The following is a 9,894-nucleotide window of genomic DNA, read 5'->3' on the forward strand; positions in this document are numbered from 1 at the left end:
CCATTGCAAGCACACGGCACACTTTGCTTCCCCACTTGTCAACCCATGTGCCTTGGGTGGTCTTCTCTTTCTGGCTCTGTGACTAATATAGTTGTGAATGTGCAGGAGCATGTGTTTAGGTAGGCTTCGTATTATCCATTTTTTTGGCATATTCCTAGAAATGGAATTGGGTCATATGGTAACTATGTTTCATTTTCGAGGAAACACCAAACCCTTTCCCAAAGGGCCTGCATCATTTTACAGTCCCTCCAGTGATGTACAAGAGTTACAATTTCTCCACACTCTGAATAGCACTTGCTATTGTCTATCTCTTTGATTGTCAGCATCCTAGTGTGTGAGGTGGTTTACACAGAGGCCCTTGCTTCAGAACTTTATGGTATATGAAAAAAGAATCATATCCTAAAAAATTCATTATGGCCAGAGAAATAAAGCCCCTTTTCTGAAGTCTTTGCCTGCTGCCAGTCTCAATTCTACATTGCTTATGCTAATCAGTTCATGCTCATTTAGACTTCAGACTTCATTATCTTTTAAGATTAGACCAAGAGTATTTTCTTTATTCCACCCCAAATATATATGTTCTCTCATCTGGAGCAGTGTTACTCCACAGGCCTGCTGTATACTGAGTTGAAAAACACCTGAAGATCTCACTGTTATCAAAGAATCAGAATATCTGAAATCTCCAAGAATATAGGGTTTAATTCTTGACCTGGTCCCTCTGGCTAAAACACTTATGGCTGACTATAAGAGTATCATAGGAAAGAACTGTTTTCCCTTGAATTTTATATTTCATGTTAGCTTAGAAGTATTATTTAAGAGAAAAAGAAAAATAAAAATAAGTTCTACTAATTAGGGTGCTGAGAAAACTGGAAATCCATATGCTGCATAATGAAATTAAACCCCTATCTCTCACCTTGCATGAAACTCAACTCAAAGTAGATCAAGGACTTAGGCACTAGAACAGAGACCCCGCACCTAACAGAAGAAAAAGTAGGCTCAAATCTAAACCATGTTGGCTTAGGAACTGACTTCCTTAACAAGACTCCTAAAATGCAAGAAGTAAAATCAAGAAGCAATAAATGATATGGAATCAAACTAAAAAGCTTCTTCACAACAAAGGAAACAATCATGAACATGAAGAGAGAACCTGTAGAGTGGGGGAAAATCTTTACCACCTGCCCCTCAGATAGGGCATTAATCTCCAGGATATCTAAAGAACTCAAAAAACTTAACACCCCAACACCCAAATAACCCAATCAATAAGTGAGCTAAGGAACTGAACAGATATTTTACAGAAGAAGAAATACAATTGGTCAACAAAATATAAACAAATGTTCAACATCTGTAACAATTAGAGAAATGCAAATTAAAACCACACTGAAATTTTTTCTCACTCCAGTCAGAATGGCAATTATCAAGAATACAAGTAAAAATAAATGTTGGTGAGGATGTGGGGGAAAAGGTACACTTATACATGGCTGGTGGAACTGCAAATGGGTGCAACCAATTTGGAAAGCAGTATGGAGATTCCTTAGAAACTTGGAATGAAACCACCATTTGACCCAGTTCTCCCACTCCTCAGTTTCTACCTAAATGTGACGCAGTCACATCAATGTTTATAGCAGCTTGATTCACAATAGCTAAGCTATGGAACCAACCTAGGTGCCCTTCAACAGATGAATGGATAAAGAAAATGTGTTATATATATATGTACATAATGGAATATTACTCAGACTTAAAGAAGAATGAAATTATGGTATTTGCCAGTAAATGGATGGAGCTGGAGAATATTAGGCTGAGCAAAATAAACCAACCCCAAACAATCAAAGGCGGAATGTTTTCTCCCCTATGTGGATGCTAATTCACAATAAAGGGAGGGGGCTAGTGAAGAATAGAGGTACTTTGAATTAGACAGAGGGGAGTGAAGGGAGGAAATGGGGCATGAGGGTAGGAAGGATGGTAGAATGAATTGGACATCATTACCCTAGGTGCATATATATCTACACAACTGGTGTAATTCTACATCATGTACAACCAGGAGAATGAGAAGTTATGATGCATCAAAATGCATTCTACTGTCATGTATAACTACCTAAAACAACAACAACAAAAAGAATGTAAAAGAACGAGTGTAAAAAAGTTCATTGAGAGCCAAGAGAATACAGATAAACAGTTTAAATGAAATTAGGAAGACAATGCAGGACACACATAAGAAATTCAGCAGAGATTTTGAAAAGAACTAAGCAGAAATCCTAGAAATGAAGAGCTTAATAAATCAAATATAAAATACAGTTAAAAGCCTGAAAACAGACTAGTTTTAGCAGAAAAAATAATATCTGAACTTGAAGAACAATTTGTCCTAATATCCCAGATTTAAAAAAATAATGGTGAGATCATTCAAACTCTTTGGGACACCATTCAATGAACAGGCATCTGCATTTCTGGAATACCCAAAGCAAGGAGAAAAAAGTGAGGCTTGTGTAAAACCTGTTCAATGAAATACTAGCAGAAAATCCTTTGATCTTGGTGAAGACATGGATGTCCAAGTACTGGAGGCTTACAGGACCCCAAACAGACGTGGCCAGAATACATCTTGACCACAGCATCCCAAAGCTCTTAAAAATAGAAGACAACAAAAGTTTTATAAAATAAGCAAGAGAAAAGTGCCAAAAAGAGTATCACCAATGAGATTAAAGCAGATTTCTCAGTATAAACCCTACAAGTGAGTGGGAAATGGAATGGCATGTGTGAAATCCTGAAAGAAAATAACTGCCAATCAAGGTTGAATGTCCAGAAGGCTATGCTTCAGAAAGTGAGGGAAATAAGTCCTGCAACAAGAAAAAAGGGAGGGAATGCAGGAACCCAGACCAGCTGTACGGAAGAAGTGAAAGAAAGATAGCCACCATTGTGAAAGCATGTGACCGTGTAAGTCCCACGAGAAGAGGAGACAAAAAGGAGAAATAGAAAATAGCATTATTAATAGAGTGTACCATCAAATCACAAGAGGGAGGAGGAAAAAAAGATGTTTAAAGGACACAAATCCTTACGCATCAGTGACAGCCTTGAATGTAAGCAGACCAAGTTCTCCAGTTAGAAGATAGGGAATGGCTGAATTGATTGAAAATTAAAACCAAACAACACGTGGCCTACAAGAACCCACTTTACCCATAAAGACACACAGACTATAAGTGAAATGAAGGAAGTGATATTCCAAGCACATAGAAAACTAGTTACCTGAAGGCAAAAACTGTAAGAGGTAAAGTAAGTCATTGTGCAATGACCATGGGATCAGTTCAACAAGATGTCATGGTTGTCCATCTTACATGCACCTCATATCAGAACTCCCAGTTTTATAACAACAGTAACAGACGTGGGGATAGATGTCCTCCAGTAGAGCAATGCTGAGGTTCTTCATTGAGCCAGTGGACAGATCATCCAGACAAAGAATCAGCAAAGAAACTCAGCGTTAAGCTGCACTCTAGACCAAATGGACCCAATGGCTTTCATTGAAAGCCTCCAGAAGATGCTTAATCCTGTTGGATCTCACTGAGCTTTTAAAACAAACATTCTTTATCATTCTTTTCATAAGTACATTTAACTTTCTTTAGCAAAGGCCATGTAGCGGGACACATAAGTCTTGAACCCCCTAAATTGACATCACATCCTATATTTTTTTTTGATCACAATGGAACAAATCTACAAGTCAATAAGAAACTAAATTTTAGAAATTATATGAATGCATAGAGACTGGAGAGTACTTTTTTTTCAGATATTCAAAGCAACTTTATTTGTAATAACAGAAATCTGGAAATATGCCAAATGCCAATCAATAGGTGAATGGATATGGAAATTGTGGTGTATTATACAATGTAATGCTTGTCAGCAAGAGCAATAAAATGGAACTAGCTTCTGATCTACACAATAATGTTGAAATGGAGAGTACTTTTGAACAGTGAGTTTTCAAGGAAGTTGGAAGGAAGTTAAAACATTTATCAAAATAAATGATATGGAAACACAAAACACCAAGACATGTTCAATGCAGCAAAAGTGGGAGCGGCTTTCACAGCAAGGAGTGCAGGGCATGCACAAGAACTAAGGAAAGGAGCGTGCACAGGAAAGAGCACATGCGCAAGGCAGAAAGGAGGCCATGTACCCCAGGAAGCATCTCACAGGCTTAGAAAAGCAAGGACAGACCAAACTCGAAATTCACATATCAGCACAGAAATAAACAAAATAGAGACCAAAAAGAATACAAAACATCCGTGAACCAAATGGTAGGATTTTTCTTTTTCTTTTCTTTTTTAAATAAAGGACAGCAGAATGCATTACAATTCATATTACACATATAGAGCACAATTTTTCATACCTCTGGTTGTATAAATGTATGTTCACACCAATTTGTGCCTTCATACATGTACTTTGGATAATGATGATCATCACATTCCACCATCATTGCTACCCCTGCCCCCTCCCTTCCCTTCCTCCCTCTTCCCTAAGGAGAGTTCTTCTACTCCTCCCTACCCCATTATGAGTCACCTTAGATCAGAGAAAACATTTGGCATTAAATGGTAGGTTTTTTAAAAATAAAAAATACTCAACAAACCTTTAGCTAGACTATCCAAGAAAAAGAAAAAAGACACAAATAAATGAAATTAGATTTTTAAAAGGGAGACATGACAACAAAATGAAATTAAACTTCTTTCTCTCATCATGAACAATATTCAATTCAAAGTGGATCAAGGACCTAGGAATTAAACCAGAGACCTTGCTCCTAATGGAAGAAAAAGTAGGCCCAAATCTCCATCATGTCGAATTAGACCCCAACTTTCTTAATAAAACTCCTGTAATACAAGCATTAAAACCAAGAATCAATAAATGAGTTGGATTCAAACTAAAAAACTTCTTCTCAGCAAAACAAACAATCAGTGAGGTGAATAGAGAGCCTACAGAATGGGAGCAAATCTTTACCACAAGCACATCAGATAGAGCACTAATCTCTAGGATATATAAAGCACTCAAAAACCTTAACACCAAAAAACAAACAAACAACAACAACAAAAACAAACAAATAAACCAATCAATAAATGAGCCAAGGAACTGAACAGACACTTCTCAGAAGAAGATATACAATCCATCAACAAATATATGAAAAAACGTTCAACATCTCTAGCAATTAGAGAAATGCCAATCTAAATTACTCTAAGATTTCATCTCACTCCAGTCAAGAATACAAACAACAGTTAAGTGTTGGTGAGGATGTGGGGGAAAAAGGCACACTCATACACTGCTGGTAGGACTGCAAATTGGTGCAGCCAATCTGGAAAACAGTGTGGAGATTCCTTGGAAAACTGGGAATGGAACCACCATTTGACCCAGCTATCCCATTCTTCAGTTTATACCCAAAGGAGTTAAAAATCAGCATACTACAGGGACACAGCCACATCAATGTTTATAGCAGCACAATTCACAATAGCTAAACTGTGGAGCCAACACAGAGGCCCTTCAGTAGATGAATGCATAGGGAAACCTTGGTATATATACATAGGGGAACATTACTCAGCATTAAAAGAGAATAAAATCATGGCATTTGCAGGTAAATGGATGAAGTTGGAGAATATACTGCTAAGTGAAATTAGTCAATTCCAAAAAAAAACAAACGCTGAATGTTTTCTTTGATATGAAGATGCTGACTCATAATGGTGATGGGGATGGGGCCGGGAACTTGGGAGTAGTGGAGGAACTTTAGATAGGGCAAAGGGGAGGGAGGGGAAAGAAGAGGGCAAGGGGGTAGGAATGATGGTGGAACGAGTGAGACATCACTACCCTAAGTACATGTATAAGACATGAATGGTGTGAAAATACTTTGCATACAATCAATGACTTGAAAAATGCTCTATGTGTGTAATATGAAATGAATTGCATTGTGTTGTTATGCATAATGAATTAGAATAACTAATTAAATAAAAGGGAGATACGACAACTTATACCAAGAATGGATCATTAGGAATTATTTTGAAAAATTATATACTAATACGTTGGGAAACCTAGAAGAAATGGACACATTTATGGACACTTATGACCTGCCAAAATTGGATCATGAGGTTATTAAAAAAATTAACAAACCAGTAACAAGTAATTAGATTGAATCTCTCAACAAACAAGAACCCAAACCAGATGACTGAATGTTACCAAAGTTTACAAAAGAGCTTAGGTCAATTCTTCTCATAAAGTTCCATAAAATTGAAAGGGAAGAAACCCCTTCAAACATCCTATAAGTCTTGTTTTACCCTGTCACCCAAACCAGTGAAGACATAGCCGAAATAGAAAACTATAGACCAATCTTCCTGATGAACATAGATGTAGACTTCTCAAGGAAAGAATCAAATTAAATTCCTTGATACAGCAAAAGGTCATTTACCTTGGTCAGAGGAAATGAAATGAGCACAGCAAAGAGACCCATGCATACCTGAGTATGCTGTGGTGACCTTCAGCCCATGAGTAGGGAAAAATGTGGTGTCTAATCACAATGAAGTGTTGTTTGGTCATAAAGATGAATAGGTTCTTGTCATTTGCAGCAAAATGCATGGAACTGGAGGATATTGTGCAAAGTGAAATAAGCCAGATATGTGTTTTCCTCTCCTTTGAAGGCTAAAAAATTTGACCTGAAAGAAGAAAATGATTATCAGAGATTGAGAAGGGTGTGAAGGATGTGGACAAAGGGAGGTTGAATTTGATCAATGAACACTATATGGCAGGTACAGAAATATCACACTGAACCACATTAATGTGTACAATTAATATTTGTGATTAAAATATAAAAACTAAGAATGAGTCCCACTGTGAAGTAAAAAGGAGTCGGGGGTGAGTTAACAGCTGGGGGTCAAAGAGGTAGGAATAAAGGCATCACAGTGAGATACTGAGCAACAAGCCAGCAGGAACAGGGACAGAGGTGATGGGAGGACGTCTTGATCATGTGACTTTAGAGATGCTGAAGTCTCCTGAGGTGTCCAGGTGGAGGCTGAGCTCAGGGAGGAGCGGCTGACCTTGACTTAGAGAGTGAGGATCCTGCTGTGGGACAGGTGTTCAGTGCATGGTGCAGTACAAATGGCTGTGGGAGGTGCTTCCAGGGACAGGAGGACCAGGAGCCAGGTGCCAAAGCCACCAGTGCATGAGGAGTTGGGGTCACCACCATGAGGACAGTGACAAAAGGCGCATCCTGGTGCCGTGCGCTTCAGAGATCCTGGGTTATTCGATTGCTGCTTCCTTTTCTTTCCAGTGTGGTGGGGAACAAAGATGTGTAAAAGGGCCCCATCAGAAAGCAGGAGGCCCATCCTGCAGAGTGTGGAGAAAATGTCACTGTCCTGAGAGATCTGCAGGGGAGACAGGACCCAGGAGGCAGCGGTTGCTATGGAGGAAGGTAGAGGAGGTTTGGGAGAACTGCAGCATAGGGGTGAGCTTGCCCACTGTGAAGCAGGAGTTCCAGGGGCAGCAGGGGAGCACCTGGGAAGGACCTCGAGGCTGTGTGGAGACAGGGGTGTGGTGAACCGTCCGGGAGGTGGCTTGGCCCCAGGTGCAGGGAGAGCAGCTCTGAGCCGTGTGGAGGTGTTTGGATAGGGCTGTGGAGGGGAGGCATCTGTGGAGGGGTCCCACGGTGGCCTGGAGGGCAACCTGAGGGGACTGCAGTGGGAGCTCCTTGCTGGGCGGGGAGCGAGCGAGCAGAGGCCTCTGGGGGGCAGGCTGGGAAAGCCAGGGCGATGGCTCTTCTGTGGTCCTAGGATGCTGCTCTCAGTGGCCCCCAGAGGCTCTTCCCTCCACCCTCAGGGGGTCACTGGCCTTCCAGCAGTGGCTCCTCCCTCAGGGAGTGGTGGGTTGTCATGCCACTAGCCCCACCTGGTGGCACAGCCCAGTAAGCCCCTTCTCCTGCCGCCTTCAAGTGGCTGCTGACAGGTGCCTGTGGCTCTGCTGCCCCAGCTCCTCTCTCCAAGCTCAGGGCACACTTGGCTTGTTTTCCACGTTGAGCTGAAGTTTGTGTGATGAAACGCAGCTGTGATGAGGGGGACAGTCCAGCACCTCCACAGCCCTGTGCCACCAGCCCCTGTCCTAGTTCCAAAGCACTTCCATGAAAAGCCCTGTCACCTGCTCCCTCAGCACGTGGGCCTGCAGGCCAGCTCCTGCTCTGTGGCTCCTCCTGGTCTGGATGTCCCACAGAATGGACTCGTCCAGCGTGCGGCCTCCCGGCCTGGCTTCTCTCACTTAGCATGGTTTCAGCTCTGGTTCCTGTTACACCAGTGCCAGGACTGCGTTCCTTGAGAGGCAGAATAACATCCCATGGTGTCACGTACACGCTCTAACTCTACCCCACGTCTCTCACTGTGTTCTCAGGAAAAATGTGTTTGACAAACACAAGATCAATCCACATGATTCAAATGAACACATAAAAAATAACTTTGCTGAGATTCAAAAGCCACAGCTCTGGATGGACTCAGTGAGGGGCTAGGTTGATGTGGTCCAAGTAGCTAGGAATCTAAGTCGATATACAGAGAGAATTTAAAATGTACAGAAAAGTAAATCAGCTGCATGTGTTTGACGGTGTTGACTAAATAATCACCTCCCTCTCCAAGACATCTTTCCCCTGAAAAATTTGGTAGGGATCTAGGTCGTTCTGCCTGACAAAGCCTGAACTGAAGGAAATCTCTGGGAATTCATGCATTTCTGAGGCCTGAACCAACTTGTCTGGGTGCCAGAAGACACAAATTGGCTTTCTTCAGAGAAATCTGCATTTGTGTATGGCTTTAAGAAAATAGAAATGTCTACCAAATAGAATAACAAACAAATAATAAAATCAAACAAGATACACTTTCTAGTTCAGAAGTGAAATAAGCTTTATACTTCATAAAATCAAACAAATAAAATGCACTTTATAGTTTAGAAACGTGTGGATCCCAAACCTTCCCAGGGCAGAAAGCCTAAACCCCTGACCTTCAGGGATTCACTTCAGGGGGTGCCATTCACAAGCTCCTCCACTAGGTGGCGAGCAAGGAAAGGAGGAGAAGGAACTGGGTTTTGTCAAGTGAGCCAGGTAGCTCTTATTGAAGTGTGACAGACACCTTATATTTGTTTGAAACAAACAAACAAACAAATAGATTAATACATTAATTTATTTATTATATAAATTATGAAATTTAAATAATAAGTTTGAAATAAAGTGAAGTTAGCCAATCCCTAAAAACCATTGCCAAATGTTCTCTGTGATATAAAGGGGCTGATTCATAGTGGGGTAGGGAGTCTGAACAAGAGAGGAATAGACAAACTCTAGATAGGGCAGAGGGGTGGGAGAGGAATGAAGAGGGAATGGGGTTAGAAATTATGGTGGAATGAGATGGACATCAGTATCCAAAGCACATGTATGAAGACATGAATTGGTGTGAATATACTTTATGTACAACCAGAGATGTGAACAACTGTGCTCTATATGTGTAATATGAATTGTAATGCACTCTGCTGTCATATGTAAATTAAAAAAATGGTCTGAAATAGAAGTTTGAACTGTGATATTACCAGGGTCACCTACAACAGGTAGCCAGGAGTTAGTCTAGCTTTAATAAGGAGAGAGAGGAAGGAGGAGGAGGAGGGAGAGGAGAGAAGAGGAGGAGGAGGAGGAGGAAGAAGAGGAGAGAAGAGGAGGAGGAGGAGGAAGAGGAGGTGGAGAAGGAGGAGGAAGAAGACAACAGCATGAGAACAATAAAGGGGGGCAGCAGAAGGGAAGGAAGGAAGCACAGGACAGGGAAAGAGGAGGAAGGTGGAAGTGGGAGAGGAAGGAGAATCCAACCACAACACCTCACTGTTCCCAGGGAGAGGGGCAGAGGCCAGCTAAGGAAAGGGGTGGGGGAAGAGGTG

The sequence above is a fragment of the Callospermophilus lateralis genome, chromosome 13, assembly GCF_048772815.1.
Source record: "Callospermophilus lateralis isolate mCalLat2 chromosome 13, mCalLat2.hap1, whole genome shotgun sequence".
NCBI classification, from domain to species: domain Eukaryota; kingdom Metazoa; phylum Chordata; class Mammalia; order Rodentia; family Sciuridae; genus Callospermophilus; species Callospermophilus lateralis.